This window comes from Struthio camelus, chromosome 1, assembly GCF_040807025.1.
Source record: "Struthio camelus isolate bStrCam1 chromosome 1, bStrCam1.hap1, whole genome shotgun sequence".
Taxonomy (NCBI): Eukaryota; Metazoa; Chordata; class Aves; order Struthioniformes; family Struthionidae; genus Struthio; species Struthio camelus.
In genome coordinates, this window is record NC_090942.1 from 200,779,436 (window position 1) to 200,795,315 (window position 15,880).

The following is a 15,880-nucleotide window of genomic DNA, read 5'->3' on the forward strand; positions in this document are numbered from 1 at the left end:
TTTAATACTGGCATCAATGCCATATTGGAACAACAATCACAAAAAGCTACAAGCATAAAATATTACAGATCCTTAAACATATTATGAAATGTCATCCACTAATGTTAAAAATGTTATCGTGTTCGGGGAAATGTGCCAGCTAAAAAAAAACCCTGGAGCCTGGATTCCTCTGTACGTGTGCAGATTAAATGCAGCACAGCAGAGGAAAGGCTTGACCTTTTTGTTTCTTTCTTTTTTTTTTTTTTTTTAAATTAAATTGCTTCCCAGACAGATACTTCTGCTGCTCCAATTATCCACCTTAGTCTGCTGAGTCCTCATCTACCAAGGTACTAAACATGCTTAGCTCTTTTTGAAATCAATTAAAGATGAAAGTTAGAGTCCTTCAGCACCCAGAACAGTATCCTCGTTTTGCAACGCTGCACTGTGTTTCTATTCTTTTTAATTTTGAAACTGCTGGAAAGAAGTATGCTTCAGCTCTGTCATGCCTACACCTCTGCAGGCGCAGACTTGGCATCCATCAGTACTTTCTAGTCAAAGTAGAAGACCGTAGCCATGACTGTAAGGAAGGGGATGCTGAAGAAGCTGTTAATCCGTGTTCGACACCTGATTTAAGTGAGTTGGTCTTCTGGCATCTACATTTTCCACTGATCTGAGTTTCCCCAGGAGCCCACTGTGGTTCAGGTTTAAGAGTTTAGTACAAAAGACTCCACTTGAAAACTGTGGCCTTGCACTGAAATGGGTCTAGCGAATGCTCAGGTGTAAGTCCTGCTGTTGTGTGTCCAGCATCTTGCCTACAGCCACCAGGAGATCCTTCCCAAGCCTGCGTTGCTTGAATCAATAACGCACGACACCAGCTACTCACGGTGAGCCGTTTCTGTAATACGGACGTGCGAGCCCTGGTCTTGGCTGTGCCTCTACGCTGTCGTTTCCTTCCTTTCTCTGATGGGGTGTAACTGTATTCTACTGAATCTTCTGCACCTCACAGGGTCTTTCTCATCCTTAAACAAAATGGCATTTTTTCTCAGATTTTTCCTGCCAGGATTTCTGTAGGTTTTTTCTGACCTTTTTGTATATGTTTGCCTTTCTCAGCCCCAGTTCCCTCTGCAGTGGTTGCCTGGCTGCTCCCCTATGATCCTTTGAAGGGCTGGTTTTTCCAAGGCACCTGCCCAGCCTGCTAATGCCTTTCCCAGCCTCTGGGCTCTCCCTGCATCGTATTCAAACAGGCGACGTGCGCTCCGCACTCCTGAGCCACTGCCTTCAGGTTCAGGTGCCGAATGAGCTGCATCCCAGCCATGCCAGCCCTGAGTCGCTACTGACTTTCTGAAGACAGTGAGATAGACCAAACAGTTCCCCTCCATGCTTTGCCTCAGCGGAAAATGGATTTTTCAGATGAATGCTTCTTTTCAAACCAAAAGTGAAGTGTTGTCCGGTTCTGCTGTATGTGTTCACACGCACACACATGGGTTGCTCTCCCCCCTTTCCGGTGGCATGCGTGTTGCGTGTGCGCGCCTGGTCCTTGGAGATGTTTCAGCCCCGTTGGGGCCGGGACGTCAGTGCAGTGGGGCCAGGGTGCTGGCATTCGTTGCCCACCTCTGTGGAAGCATCTCTCCTATCCTCTTGTCTCCTCTCCTCCCTGGCAGCTGCAGCTGGAAGAGAAGATTTTACCCCCACCGAGCTACCGGGCAGGAGGGAGGCAGCAAGGGTATCTCCAGGCTCCCTTCTTGCCCGCTTTCCTTCACCACCAGCACTGGTGGTCTGGCTTCAGGGCAGCTTATGATTTTCTGCCCCCTGTCATGGGGGAAGCGCCACTATTAGGTCCTGGAAAAGCGTTCAGGTTGCTCTTTATTCCCAAGAAACCTTGGGGCTTGACCAGGAATTAAGGTAAAATGGCCATCGCAGTAAGAGAGGAGCTGGTGGAAATCCAAAGGGGAGGCTTGGAGGACGGCAGGGGTGGTCCTGCACTGGCATCAGCCGTCAGCACGGTGGCCGTGGGGTGGCAGGGGAGAGGGCCGCAGCAGCAGCACCAGGCCATCCTCGGGTAGGGACCAGCACAGCCCACTGCCCCCCAGCGCTCTCTGTGGCGCCCCCCCGGCCCCAAGAGGGAGCCGTTTTGTGACGGCGTGGGAAGTTTAGCTCTTTTTATGTCTGTGATTGAAGCCCTCATAATTATGCACCTTATGAAGATATGCGATGTAATTCTGATCATCCTCATCTGAAAATGCCTCGGATTAAAAGCTTTTGCTGGGTCTTTAGGTGATGGGCCTGCAATTACAGAAAATGAACTGCATTTTAGCTTTCCATTGAAATTAATAACAGTGGTTCGCCAGTTGACTCCGCGAGTAGGTAATGGAACAAACTGGATGCTTCGCTACAATGTGGGTTTTAAAGCTATTTGAGAGAGATTCTGTGTTTCAAATAGGAAAATAATTCATACAATGCAAAACCATTTTGTTCACATCTTTGTGGAATAATGGCTTCATGTAGCTCCAAGACGGAACTGTTTATCAATAATGGTTTCGATGTGCTCTTCCATTCCCAGCCGCTGTTTGGGGAGTGACCTGCAGAGAACTTTGAAAAGAGAAAAATAAGCCGGAGAATTAATGACGCAGAAAAGAGCTACAGCCTGCCCTGAGCTGCACAAATGAGTTTTACCCTAAAACTTCAAAAATATATTTGTGGGAATTGTTGCAAGAGCAAAATAGCAAATATTGCAAGTCTTGTTGAATTTCAGTTTCCCTATCTCCAACTCAGCTCAGTTATACATAGACCGTGATAAGCAGCAGTTTCTCCAGCGATGTTGGCATATTGCGACCGATCTCAGAAGTGCGCCAGTCAGTAACCACGCAGCGCCAAGGAGGCCACAGACATCTGCTTTGTTAAATTTCGGGTTAGCTTGTATTGTACAGCATAAGCCCCTACACCTCACAGCAACAGGTGACAAATAGCTCCCATATCTGCAAAAACATTGCTCACTGCCTCTTCCATCCATATGCAAAAATAGCAATTCACAGGCAACATTAATAAGACATTGTGAGTACCTTGGCTAATCTAATAATTACTCCAGCTAGTAATGATCAGGTCATTTCTAAGGTGTCCTGCACAAGGTCTCTTCCAGCATATTCTCACCATTGCCAGCGGGTATTAAATCTGTGGTATTGCTGCTAATTATGCTATAGCTGTCATGTACAAAGGTAGCTGCTTATCTGAAAGCTCTCCAGAACAAAAAGCATCTCTTCCTCTCTTGGTGGGCTGCCTTGCCTCCGCCTTTGCTGACCATTTGGGTTACGACTTCCCAACAATATAAAGCTACTTCTGTGACTTCCTTGCTCTTGTTTGCCATTATAGATGCATGCAATATTTTTCAGGGCAGCAGAAAGTGCCAAACTCTCATGCACTGGGTGTTTTTGCTGCATCCACCTCCCTGCATACCTCTTTACTCACTGACCGGGGCCGGTCCTAGCAGGGCAGGCACCCTTGCCTTCCCTCTGGCTGAATGCAAAATGTAAGCCAGGAACAATCCCTCTTTCCCTGGTGCCATGCTGTACATTAACTGTGCTTAAAATAGACCAGACTCTAGCTCAACAGTCCGGCTCTTCCAGTAACACTTCCCACAGTGAAACCAGCCTGTGTCATGGGGATAAGAGAGAGCCAGAGCAGGTTCATAGAAATGGGAATAACCATTAGGAGAAAAATGTGAGGCTTTTTCCCCGTGAAGTGTGTGTAAATCAACGCTAAACTCTCTTTCTGTGCCATCAGCACTGCCTTGTTTTTGACACACGCAAAAAGCCCTGCATCGCCTGCCTTCATTATCACAGCTCATTTTTTAAAAGTTTAAACATCTTCAGTCTGCAGTCAGCATAAACAGGTCCAATCCCACAACAGCCATGAGTACCCACTAACCATTTTCAGGCAGTATTAGTTTCCCATAAATGCTCATGTGAAACTTTTTGTATCACTGGCTTTTGCATGGATGGATGCTGAATTGCTGATTAGCATTAGCTAATATTGTAGCCGTAGGTTTCCAGGGCTGGACACACTGTTTTCAGAAACCTGTGTGAATATCCCTTTAGTCATCCATGGATGATCATTTCTGTGGTCATAGTATAGTATCTCACAACGCTTCTTCAGTTCCTCACCTGCGTTAGCATTTTTATCTTACACCCACCTTTATATGGCGAAACTTTCAGGTTGCTGATCTGGGCAGCTAGATTAGACCCAGGTGTCCTATCAGACACATTACTGCCAGCAGCCTTTGCATCCCCTCCCAGCCTGGCTGAACGAAGCCTTCGCTCGCAGGGTGCTGCCTACCACAGTGGGCAGCAGGGCTGGGGGAGCCGTGGTGGGGCTGGCCGCCCGCCGGGGGAGCCAACCTGCAGGATGCGCCCACAGCCTGGGACATTTGCTGGCCCTTGGAGGACAACTGGCACCAAAAGATCACCACACTTGGCCCTGGAGCTCCTCTGCGCCTTTAAGAGATAATTGCTATTTTTTATTGTGCATGTTTTTCAGTTGGAGGAGCTGAAGTGAAGTGAAAAGGCACACTGCAGTAAATAACAGTTATGTCTTAGGGTCACAAAGTGTCTGGAATAGTGTAAGGACTGTGTTGCAGCCCACATCAGTGTTTTTTTGTTGAGGTTGTTTTTATGGCGTAAAACTGAAGGTGGTGTGAGTGCGAGTCCCGAAGGGTGCAGAGCCTGACAGAGCAAAAGTGGTGGGGCACAATGGGAGACAACCCCAGCACAGGAACAGACACGCTGCCTTTGGGGAATAGCCCCTGGCCTCCGCTCTCTCCCAAATGATATCCCAAATTTGATAAGCTGTTTGGCCCAGCGTGCTGTGGGCCAAGGCTTAAAGCACACCGGGGAGCGGCAATATTTGTGATCAGTAAGTTAGCACCTGGGCTTGCTTTCCTAGCCCTGTTTTATTTAGCAATGCAGGTGTAGCCCTGAGCCTGTCTTCCTCTTTGCCTAACAAACCCTCTCCTCAGTTACACCTACATGCATGGTAAGTTCCCACTCAGGCATGCTGTGTCCTGCCATGGGGATTTTCATGTTTTTGTCTAGTATCTCCAGTTGTTCTCTCTACTTTCTTTTCTACTGTCTTTTCCTTGGAAGACAGCGTCCTCCATGCAAATTTTAGTACCTTCTCTGACATCAAAACTGGTTTTATTTTCAGAGCAAAAATGTCAGATGTCCAGAGCAATCTGAACTGCAGTCTATAGAACCTATATTTCCCAAGCAGCTTGTCAAATGAAGAGCTTGCTCTCATTTTTCTGTCTGAAGGCATCTGCCAGAAATCTACTGATTCATCAAGTAGAGAAAAATGCTTCTCATCAGCCATGTCACCTGGGGTCTCCCCCCACACCCTTAAAGAAAAATGTTGCCTCAGTCACTGGCCTTATACATGAAGCTGTACTTTGGTAGCCCTCTCAGGTATCCTCTGTGAGGTTGGTTGGCATTAATTTCTAATGAAATGCTCCAAAAATGCTGGCCTGGAACCAGAAACACTTGCAATACCAGTGCTTGCAAAATGACTAGTTTTGCTAGCATCCTATTTCCCAATATGTAGGCAATATTTAATGTGTTCAGGAAGACAGGTGACTAAACAATCAAAACCACAAGACAGGGAAATTATAGGTAACTTCCTATTATGGATAATGAATATGTTTTATTACCTATATGTTATATATTACCTATATATAATAATTACCTATATGATTATCTAGATATTGTAGGCAATAAATTATAGGTAATTCCCAAAAAGGTAGAAGCCTTTTGGGTGGCCCAGGGTTGGATAAGATTGAATTTCACTCATTTGCTCTCCTTTCAGACTCTGAGCTCCTCGGGGCATGGATCTGTCTCCCTAGAGAGCTGTAAATCATTCTTATCTGGGTAGAAAAACACACACAATTTTCTTTGCTTCCTTCTCTGTTAATTCATCTTCCTCTCACCTTCAAGACATGCTAAACCTTTCCCAAATGTCAAAACATGCAAAGGAGTTCCCTCAAAGCTGCTAAGAGGGGTACGTTTTGGAGGCCCTCCTAAATCTTTTTCAGTCTTGGGGTGCAGCAGCAGGCTTGGGAAGCCCTGCAGCCGGAGGGAGAAGGCACTTGGACCCCTGGCTACCTGCACCCAGGGCCGTACACTCTCACTTGGAATCGGGCGATTTCTACCAGCTCAGCTTGAACCTCGATGCCAACAGATGAGCTCTAGGTTTTATTTCTTTGCATATGTCTGCTGACTTTTGCTCTATCAAACACTGTAGTAACCATCATGCCCCCAGGTGACGTGCCAGAGACACTTGGAGCACCTCTGCGGTACTCAGAGCAGCTCCTAGAGCACTGCAGTGATCAAAGCAGGCCAAATGCCATCATTTTGAGCACTATGAGCCCTCCTAAGCCGAGTATCTGAAGGGCATTCCCAGTGCTCCTGAGAGCCACATGCTTCAGGGAATGTCTCCCAGACAAGGGTGGCAGCAGCAGAGGAAGCTGGAGCAGTGCTGGCGCTGCAAGGAGCCTGTGGGGGGGACCAGCAGATGAAGCAAATGGCCTTTTATTACATGTCACCCAAAGATACGGAAAAGCTGCTGTGAGCTACAACCAGGACAGGTGGTTCAAACCCATCTCAGAGCGGCTTTGAGGGCACCTGTCAGTCATGCATCTGTCTACATTCATTTCATTTTATTTTCCTGTGTAATTATTTTTGTTGGCAGGCAGGGAAGCTGGAGGAAAATATTTGTTTGTTTACTTGCTTTAAATCAGGAGTGGAATCAATTTGTATGCAAACTGGAGCTGCTACAGAAACTTCTGAAGGCAAATGTCTGCTCCAGCACGCCAGTCTTCCATGAGACAGAGGAAAGTGTCCCCAAATCTGCTGAAGTCTATTGCATTTGTCTGCTTTTAGAAATTCCTTCATTTATTTCTAGAACTGGTTAATTCTATTAACCAATCAACCAATCGGTTGATTGGCCAATCAACGACGACGTCAAAGTGTTTCTGCGTACTCCTTTCTCACAACTACACGATATGTGGATTACTGACAAGAGCTTTCTGTAATGGCTTGACCATGTGTCAATATGTGCCTTGTTAGCACAAGAAACCACAGGTCTTCAGCGATTGTTATTCATTATGGCTGAAGAATTTGTTTCTGAAACAAAATTAAAACAAGAACTTGCTCCTTAAACAAACTCCTCTGTGCCAAGCCCCAAATTGAATCAATCTTCTATACATGTGTTTTTAAAGCGCCTGAAACAGGAGATTTTAATGGAAATGCTGACAGTCCTTTGCTTAGAGCCACTTTCACAGATGACCCAGTCATTATCCCATTGCCTAATGCCATTTGTCTTTCGTGAGCCATTATCTGCTGCGGACCTGCGCTGTGTTCCCAAGCACAGACCACAACTTAGGCTAATGGACTCTAGGTAAAGTCAACAGAATTGAATAAGATATGTAGCTTGTGGCTCATTCTTCAGTTATTATTCTATAAATGAAAAGTCAGATGGACGTACTCTTTTCAGGGTAAATATTTTATGAACCATGTCCTTCACGCACTGTATCACTCCTCCATTGCCTCCCATTCTCAAAGAAGGATAAGAAATGCTCACTTGGGCTTGTAAGTGGATTTTACTTACTGTATTGCTTGTGATGCTTTAATGAAAAACTAACTTTACCAGGAGGAAGGAAGGCTGAGTACAAAAATATGTCTTTGCAATGCAAATTTCCCCTTTATTTAGTGTGATCTCTCAATGTCAAAGAGATAAAAGATAACCAGGAAGCCAAGAGTAAACCTGGCATGTTGTGACAGATGCTTTCAAACAACAGATATAATATTCCTTTTCCAGCTTCATTCAGGTGTGCTTATTGTCACTTAGTGAGTCTTTGGGAGCTTTGAATATCAGATAATTTAATTCTAAATGTTCAGCCAAGTCAATATATTTCTCAGCACAGGAGCAGTGACAGGAAAAAAGCATCTTCTGAAAATTCAGAGTGCATATCTACAATCTCAGAGTTATAGAAATAAGACAAGCAGGTCTTTAAAAAAGATATAAAACTTATATATGCAATAGGAACAGCAAAATGGACCTTTGGGAAAACTGCAGCTAAGTGTAAGCTCAAACTTTGAAAGAAACATAAGCTTCGGAAGTCTGGTAAGAGCCATAATTACATCACACTTTCATACCTTGAATTGAATTGAATTGAAGACACATCTGCAACTGTGCCCATACCATCTTTAAGCTAACCAGAAGCTTCAGGATAAAGGAGACTTTTACCTATAAAAAGACAAAAATAGAGAGGAAAGGAGAGAGGGGAGGGAGAAAATGGGTTTGTTTGCTTTGTTATCTGTGAAATCTTAGTTTTTCACCCGTCACTTAATAAATTCCCATAAATCCCCTTAACTAAGCTAAGATGTAAAAGGCCATCTTAACTATCCTAATTTGCCTGTGTCAGGCATGGGCATCTCTCCCTCAGACAGTTTGATTCTAAGCATTAAGGACAGAAACGATCTGCCTAGTCACAGATACCTGTCCTGTGGATATCTAATGCTTATTCTGGGGAGTTTGGGGTCTCTAGCTAATGAAGAGAAATTGGCACTTTTCGGTGCTGTTCATCCCATCCTAATGTAAAAAAAAAAAAATCAGATGACTCATGCTGTAGTTGTAGCTATTTCTTTCCACGTCTTTAAAGGGAACCTGGGATGTCTAGCTGAAGTATAGACTTTTGCACAACAGCATCTGAAGTAGGGTGAGATGAATCCTAACATAGCACTTTGCAGGATATTCCAAATAAGTCATATGTAAAGTCTATAAGAGAGGCTGGTTTTGAGAGCCAGCAGCTGTCAATCAAGAAAATTTTAAGTTTCTAATTCAGTAAACTAGCTTGGTCAAATCACTTTGTGTTTGGGTAAACCACCTCCTTTGGCCAAAGACTGCACAAAAATCAGGAAGAGAAAACGATGAGGGTTGAGATCTCCACGTTGTCAGTGTGTGGCTCCTTTCTGGGTCTGGCCCTTGAACCCTTCTCCCCTGGCACCCAGGACCGGGGCTCACACAGTAGAGAAGAGAGAGAAGAGCTGTTCAGAAAGGGGTGGGTTGTGAGACTGGGGGACAGAGGAAAGCACCCACGTCCTGGTGCAGAGCGGCATTGTGGGCTGGAGAATAGCACCATTCCCACATCCTCCCAGGAGGAGGTCAAACATATTTTGGCTATGTTGCACAATAAGAAAGAGCCAGAAAGGACTCTGCAGCCTGGAGTTGAGCATGTGTTGGGTGACAACAAGCACAGCTTCTTACTGCTCCCACAGACACGTGTGAGAGCAACTACCTGCTTTCTACTTGCATCCAGACCCCATGCGCGTTCCCAGGAGAGGGCAATCCCCCAGCAGCAGCCAGCGTCTGTGGCCCCTCCGTAGTAAAACCCTCCCACATGGCTCTGGCGATAGTCTGTTCCCACGGGGGAGGAATTGCTCCAGACTGATGCTAATGATCAAACAGTGGATCTCAGCAGTTTACTCAGCACCTTATGCCTGAATTTTCCAAATGCCACGGATTGATAGTTTTCTTGCAGGCTTCTTTCTCTTCTCGCCAGAAGCAAAGCTTTTAAAAATCTGTTTCTGATGGACAAAAGAAATAGGTGTTTTGTAGATGAGGATGGCTTACCATTGCATTATGCTTTGGTGCAGATACCAGTAGAAAAGGATAGCAATTAAGAAGAGGGAGGCAATGTCAGAAAACATTAACCACGGAGATTCCTGTGCCCGGGGCTTCTGGCAGATCAGTTCCAGTTACAGCCCCAGGTGACTCATCTGTGCATAAGTGTCCAACATGAGGTGCCCTGAGGGAGTGCCAAGGATTGAGGGACTCAGGAAGGTCCATGCTGGTGGAAAGAGTCACCTTACACCATCTCCTTTAAAGTGTCCCAGGGCTGGAAAAGACTTATCTGTGAGAAAAATAAGCTCAAACACTGTGTTCTGGGGGCTGTTGGGGAAATGTGATCTCTTTAGGGGTATATTTGCATCATGTAACTCTGGACTGAACTGCACTTTGCGAACATCTGCTTCCCCACTGACTGCTGGGAGTATCAAGGCTCCTGCGTATGGATGGGTACAGAGAGCTTGATGGGCTGCGACGGGTATAGTGTTCAGGCTTCTGAAAACAGGTCCTGATTAAGAGCCAGCTCCATGTCACGTCCTGGAGCTCAGGAAAGAGGGCCGAGCAGAGGGTCCTCCTTCCCGCAGCGCATGGGCCAGCACAGGCGACCCTCGGCCTCAGCAGGGGACCCGCTTTGTGGGTTGTGCCACCTGGGACAGCCACACTGTGCCACAGGGTAGGTCCTGTGGGGGAAAGTTCTGCTGGATAGATGATACTGCTGGGAAGGGAGACTGTGGGGAGGATTCGTCTCAGTTCACTTCACCCATCTGGAAGTTAAGCATCTAATCTTGTCTCTGTAATCAGCAGGGTGATGAGGAAGGTGATCTCTCCCCTTGCCTTAAGTGTTCCTCTGGAAAGGGCTGGACCATCTCTGGCAGCTTTGTGCCCCTCAACTGGCAAAGGGGCTGGCTGGCAGCACCCCTGCATGGCTGAGCCCGGAGAGAAGGGTCCCGTCTTCACACCGTCACGACCAAGCAGCAATGCTGGGAGGTAAACTGAAAGGTAGGGCATTTCCATTAGTGATAAGTAGCAGTTGGTTTTAAAGATAAGTTTAAAATAATACATTGTTTTGGCTGTTACGTTAATTCATGGGCTCTCAGAAGTACATGTTGCCTTATACACCTAAACTGAAGAAAGCCAAAAATAATATAGAAATAACACAAAAAAGAAGAATATTCTCAGTGAAGCTTTTTCTGAAAGGCAGCTCTGAGATTTTATGAAATTACAGTTTTCAGAAATACTTCCATCATTTAGGCATGTTTTCTCTTCAAAGTCTCATCAAAAATATATGGAAATATTTACCCTGGCCTGCCAAGATTCGAAGCTAATGAAGTGCGTTGCAACAGAAAGTGGATGTCACCTCTCCGTACTGCCACGTCCCCCTGGCCATGCCCCTTCTCCCGCACCGGTCTGGAGGCTCCAGGCTGGCAGGGGCACTCAAGAGCCTTGGGGAAACTTCAGTGAGCGCCTGCAGCACTTTGCATCTCTGCAGTGTTCCCCTTTCCGGTGAGAGGCAGACGCTGTCCTGGCTAAACTGTGGTTTAAAATTCCCATTTGCAAGTGAAGAAAAATGATTGCCCTTTCGAGGAAGGAGTGAAAATGTGACGGCTTCCAAAGAAAGGAAGGACACAGTGGCTCGTAGGTGGCACAGGTGGAAGGGATGTGGCAAAGTACGTGAGGTCCTCTGCAGCAGTGGAGGAGGTGGTGGCCGAGGGCAGGGGACGGCGGGGATGTGGCTGCAGTGGTGTGGCGGGGGTGTGGCTGCAGCCCACCATAATCATCCCAACCGCAGCCAGCCTTGTGCCTGGCTACTTCTGCTCGTGTTCCCAGATGTCCTGCTTATGTGTTAGCAAGATATGGACAGGGCCAAAGCAAAAACTCATCTCCTTTCTTCCTTTCTCTTGCTCTATATCTGCAGGGAAGGAGAACTCAAATGTGGCTCAGACGCAAAAGTACAAAGAAAGAAAAGGAGAAGAAGCCAAAATAATTCTTCACTCATAAAAAGCCTTCCTGTTTGTTCAGATCATTATCATATCCGCAAACCCACATGAAATTACTGTTAATTTTAATACTTTCCCAAGACTAATTAGGTTTAAACTGAGTAGAAAATATTGTGCAAATAAAAAGCCTTGCATAAAAATCCTCTGAAGTTTAAATAGGAGTGGCGGAAAATGGGGAAAATAGTTTTTATTAATGCATTTACACCTTCTTAGAATTTCCCTGAATTGTGTTTTACCTTTGCTATAAAAATGAAAACATTTAAATTTCTTTAAAATTACATTTGACTTAATTACAGCCAATCCCTAATACCAGCAAACAACCCATTTTGCCTACTTTCCAGCATAAATAGCCACCAGCCTCATCATTTCATAAAGAGTTGTTTTTCTACATGATGTTCTCTATGTGCAGAATGTTAATAGCTACTATAGCTGAATATGAATAGGCTTTGTAGCTCCACTTGAAATATAGAAAAATGGCCCAGACATTAAAAAAGATAAAAGGGAAAAGGGCAGTAATGAATTTAGAGGAAAATGAACATTAATGGTACTAGCATTACCTCATGTTCCACATAACAAATTATTGGAAATCTGTCAAGCACACCAAATTATCTACTCATCTGCTGTTGTGGGGCCCTTTGGAGCCATCCAAAACCAGCAAAAGCAAGACAATTTAAGCTAATTTTACTATTTATAACAATAGAACAGACCATTAAGATAAATTAATGTCATTATCAAGTTTCTATGAAAATGACAAATACCGCTATTTCAAGCAGCTTTAGAAGCTGTTGACTATAATGAAATCCGCTGTACAGGTACTAAAAAGAAACACTCCAAGTAATTATTTTCTAGTAGCTTGTTTGTTTCCTTCACATTCATTTACTTTCACCACAATTAGTTCTGTACACAATATATGGTAACTAAACAGTCAACACTACGCAGCATTAGGACTAATTGGGCAATTATGATGCAGTTTTCAGCCTTTTAGGTCCTAAAGAGAGCTAGGAGTAAACATTGGAGAGGCAACAATACCAGCACTACAGGGATTTGTATTGTCTGAGTTTAAAGGAATACAAAGCAATACAATAAATAAAGCAAACTAAAATGTCTTACATAAAGCAGCATGAAATGAGATGGTTTATTAAATGATCTAATGGATGATCATATGAATGTCACACTGGACACAGTCAACAAAAGCGAGCTCGGGTTGAGATTTTGGAATAAGCAGTCTCTTGGGTCAAGGAGGATCGCAACAGCTGTGCTGTTAATGCACAGAGACCGATTTGAGACCCGTGCTGCAAGATTCAGCCTTCTTTCTTGGACGGTGGTCAGCATTAGATACTCCCATCTGAAAACCAGCAAAGATGAGAATAGACGGAGGGTGAAAAATTTGAGCTCTAGAAAAATTTATTTATGTTCCTTCAAAACTTTCTCACTCTCCGTTATAACTGCAGGTGTTTTACACGTAAGTGTCCCACCCACTGTGGGTCCTTCCTGACCTCTCTTTTACTCTCTGGCAATGGCTTCCACAGCTTTCTTAGGCAACAAATTATGCAAAAAGTCTTTCTTTTTTGTCAGATTTGATTCTCTGCCTTCTTTTTGCCTTGCAGGGTAGAGAAAACAGAAGTTTGTGGTCCTGCCTTCAGGATGTAAGCCGCTCACATTTTAATAGAGGAAGCCCAGATCACACACACACACTCAAACACGGCTTGTGCCAAGGCAGGCTGGGACTTGGTATGTTGATAAATTCCAGCAAAAACATTGATGTTCAGCTGCATCAACCAAATATTATATGGGTAGCTACAAAAAGCTAGGCAGAGACGTGACGCTTCCTCAGCCAAAGCTGGTGGTTTTCCCTCCTCTGGCCAGCTCATGGGGAGGGCAGGGAGAGAAAGAGGAAGCATAGCCTTGTATACCCTTTTCAACTCCTTTTTGCTCTCCCTAGTGGCATCGAACATTTCCGTAGCTGCCAAGCTTTTATCCACTCTGTATGTGACATTTCATGCCAGCTACATAATGAAATAATTTGCATATTCACACATAATTTGCATACAACCATCTCCAACTTTTAAAAAATTGTATGGCTTTTGTGTGGGTGAAAGACCTCTAACAGATAATCCTAGGGGAAAAAGTTCACTAATACTACGTTGGGATGTCAGCAACACAGAGCTTTCCACACACCTGTGTCCTGCCTGTGTGCCCCGGCTCAGGCCTGGGGGACACCCCATCAGCCCTTGCCTCAGCACGGGGCCACCATGTGGTGCAAAGTGTGCAGAGCCTGCGGTCAGGAGGACTTGAGAACCGGCAGTGACAATGCATCGCGCGTCCCCTCTTCTGATCACAGCTATGTCTTGGTGTTACAGCAAGAGACTACAGTTTCTGCCTTGCAGTTGCAGGGTCAGGCAGAGACATAAGCTGGGAAATACTGAGCTTGGGCTTACCCAAACAGCCTTATTCTAGTGTATTGTTTCCGTAACAACATGCTGTTTTCTCCTGTGTTGGACGACTAGCAGGATTTGAAGCCGAGACGTTCAGCTCTGCAGAGCTGAGCTCCATCAGGGAGTTTCATAGGAGTTTCAGTCAAGTCAGGAACGTTGTCCTTACCTTGGACGCACCCAGAGAGCTGAGTTTTGGGCTCCCAAGGGTAACAAAGGAGCTGCAGTGGAAACATCATGGTCAACCAGTATGCTTGGACTCAGCACCCTGTGATAAAGGCACAGCTCAGTAGCTGGAAGACAGCCCTTGCATGGGCATGATCAGTGAACTCCCAAAGGACTGGGCACAGGTACAGATCCCACCAGTCATTGCTCTTCCAGGGAAGGTACCTGTCCCTGGTCATGCCTTCCCAAAAGTAAGACTTAGAGCAGCATAGTTGCAAACCGAAACAGGGCAATCAGTGCACCTGGAAGAAGATGGAAGAGAAAATAATAGCTTCTAGATGTCATCCACATTGTTTAGTGCCCTGGTGGGCCTTTATTATTCTTCGATGGCAAAATTGGCTTAAAACATCTGGCTTCTCCTTTCCCTTGGTCTGCTGTTGTCCTATGCCAGAGCTCCTGGCCTACTCAGGGAACCAGTTGCTGCCTCAGGTGCTTGAGGGGCTGCCCAGGATTTTGGATAATATCCTGCTTCCTGCCTGGCCCCACCGGAAGGAGCACCGGTGTGTCTGAGGAGCAGCATATTGGGCACGAGAGCAGGTGGAGACCAGAGGACTTTCAGGTGGCATTGCTGCTCTCTGTGTAACTACACCTAGAAACATAAATCCTAACAGACTGTAGAGGAATGAGCATCACCTACAGTCTCTGAGGTCAAGGCACATCCTCTTGGGCTAAAGAGTATTTAAATTGGGCTTCTCTCTCCCAGATGTGCAAGGTGATCTGTAGCCCACAGACAGGTAGAGCAAGTGCCAAACCTGACATTTGATTCAAATGTCCCCCCTTCCTCCGCTTCCATATGGCCATTTCCTGCCCTGTATCCAGCAAAGTCATCACAGCATAGCAGTATCTTAGTCTCTGTGCTGATCAGTTCTGTGCTAATGATAATGAAAGGCAATTAGTCTCTAAAAGCATTATCACAACATTCATTGCATTTATGGCATTTTATTAAGTACTATCAGTCGGAGATTTTATGAAGCAGAGGTTTGCTTTTTCCTTAATTGGACATTTATGAGAAAATATCAAATCTGACAATCCATTTAGTAATTTGTTACCAAATAAAGATACTCTAGCTGAAATTCAACTTTCATTTGTAAGCATATTTTTGCACCAGATTTAATAGGAGCTGCATCTATTTGCACCAGTGTGAATTTGGCTCGATGTCTTTACAACGGACTGTACATGTTCATTGATGGAGGGAATGCTGAGTCTTTCAGCTTGCTAACAGCTACTTCTGAATGCTAAAACAAGTTCAGTCAATGTGGGAATTCACAAACAAGAACAAAGTTCCAGTGAGCTCTTACACCGAGGTAATTTTTATCGTGTTTCTACAGTAAACTCAGTGGGTGCTTAGGCACTTAGAGAAAGGGCCTGATTTATGAACTGTTGAGCAGCTATTGTGGGACCTTTTGCAAATCAGGCCAGTTATTCAGGCACCTAAGACAGATGTAAAACGGACATACAGCCAGGTGACAAAGACTGGCCAAGTCACACCACCTCATCTGCACTGCAGCAGTTTTCTGACTCTGCGCTCTCATCACAGTCTAGTGTCTAGTGAAGGCTAGACAGCGTGGTTCAGCCTGG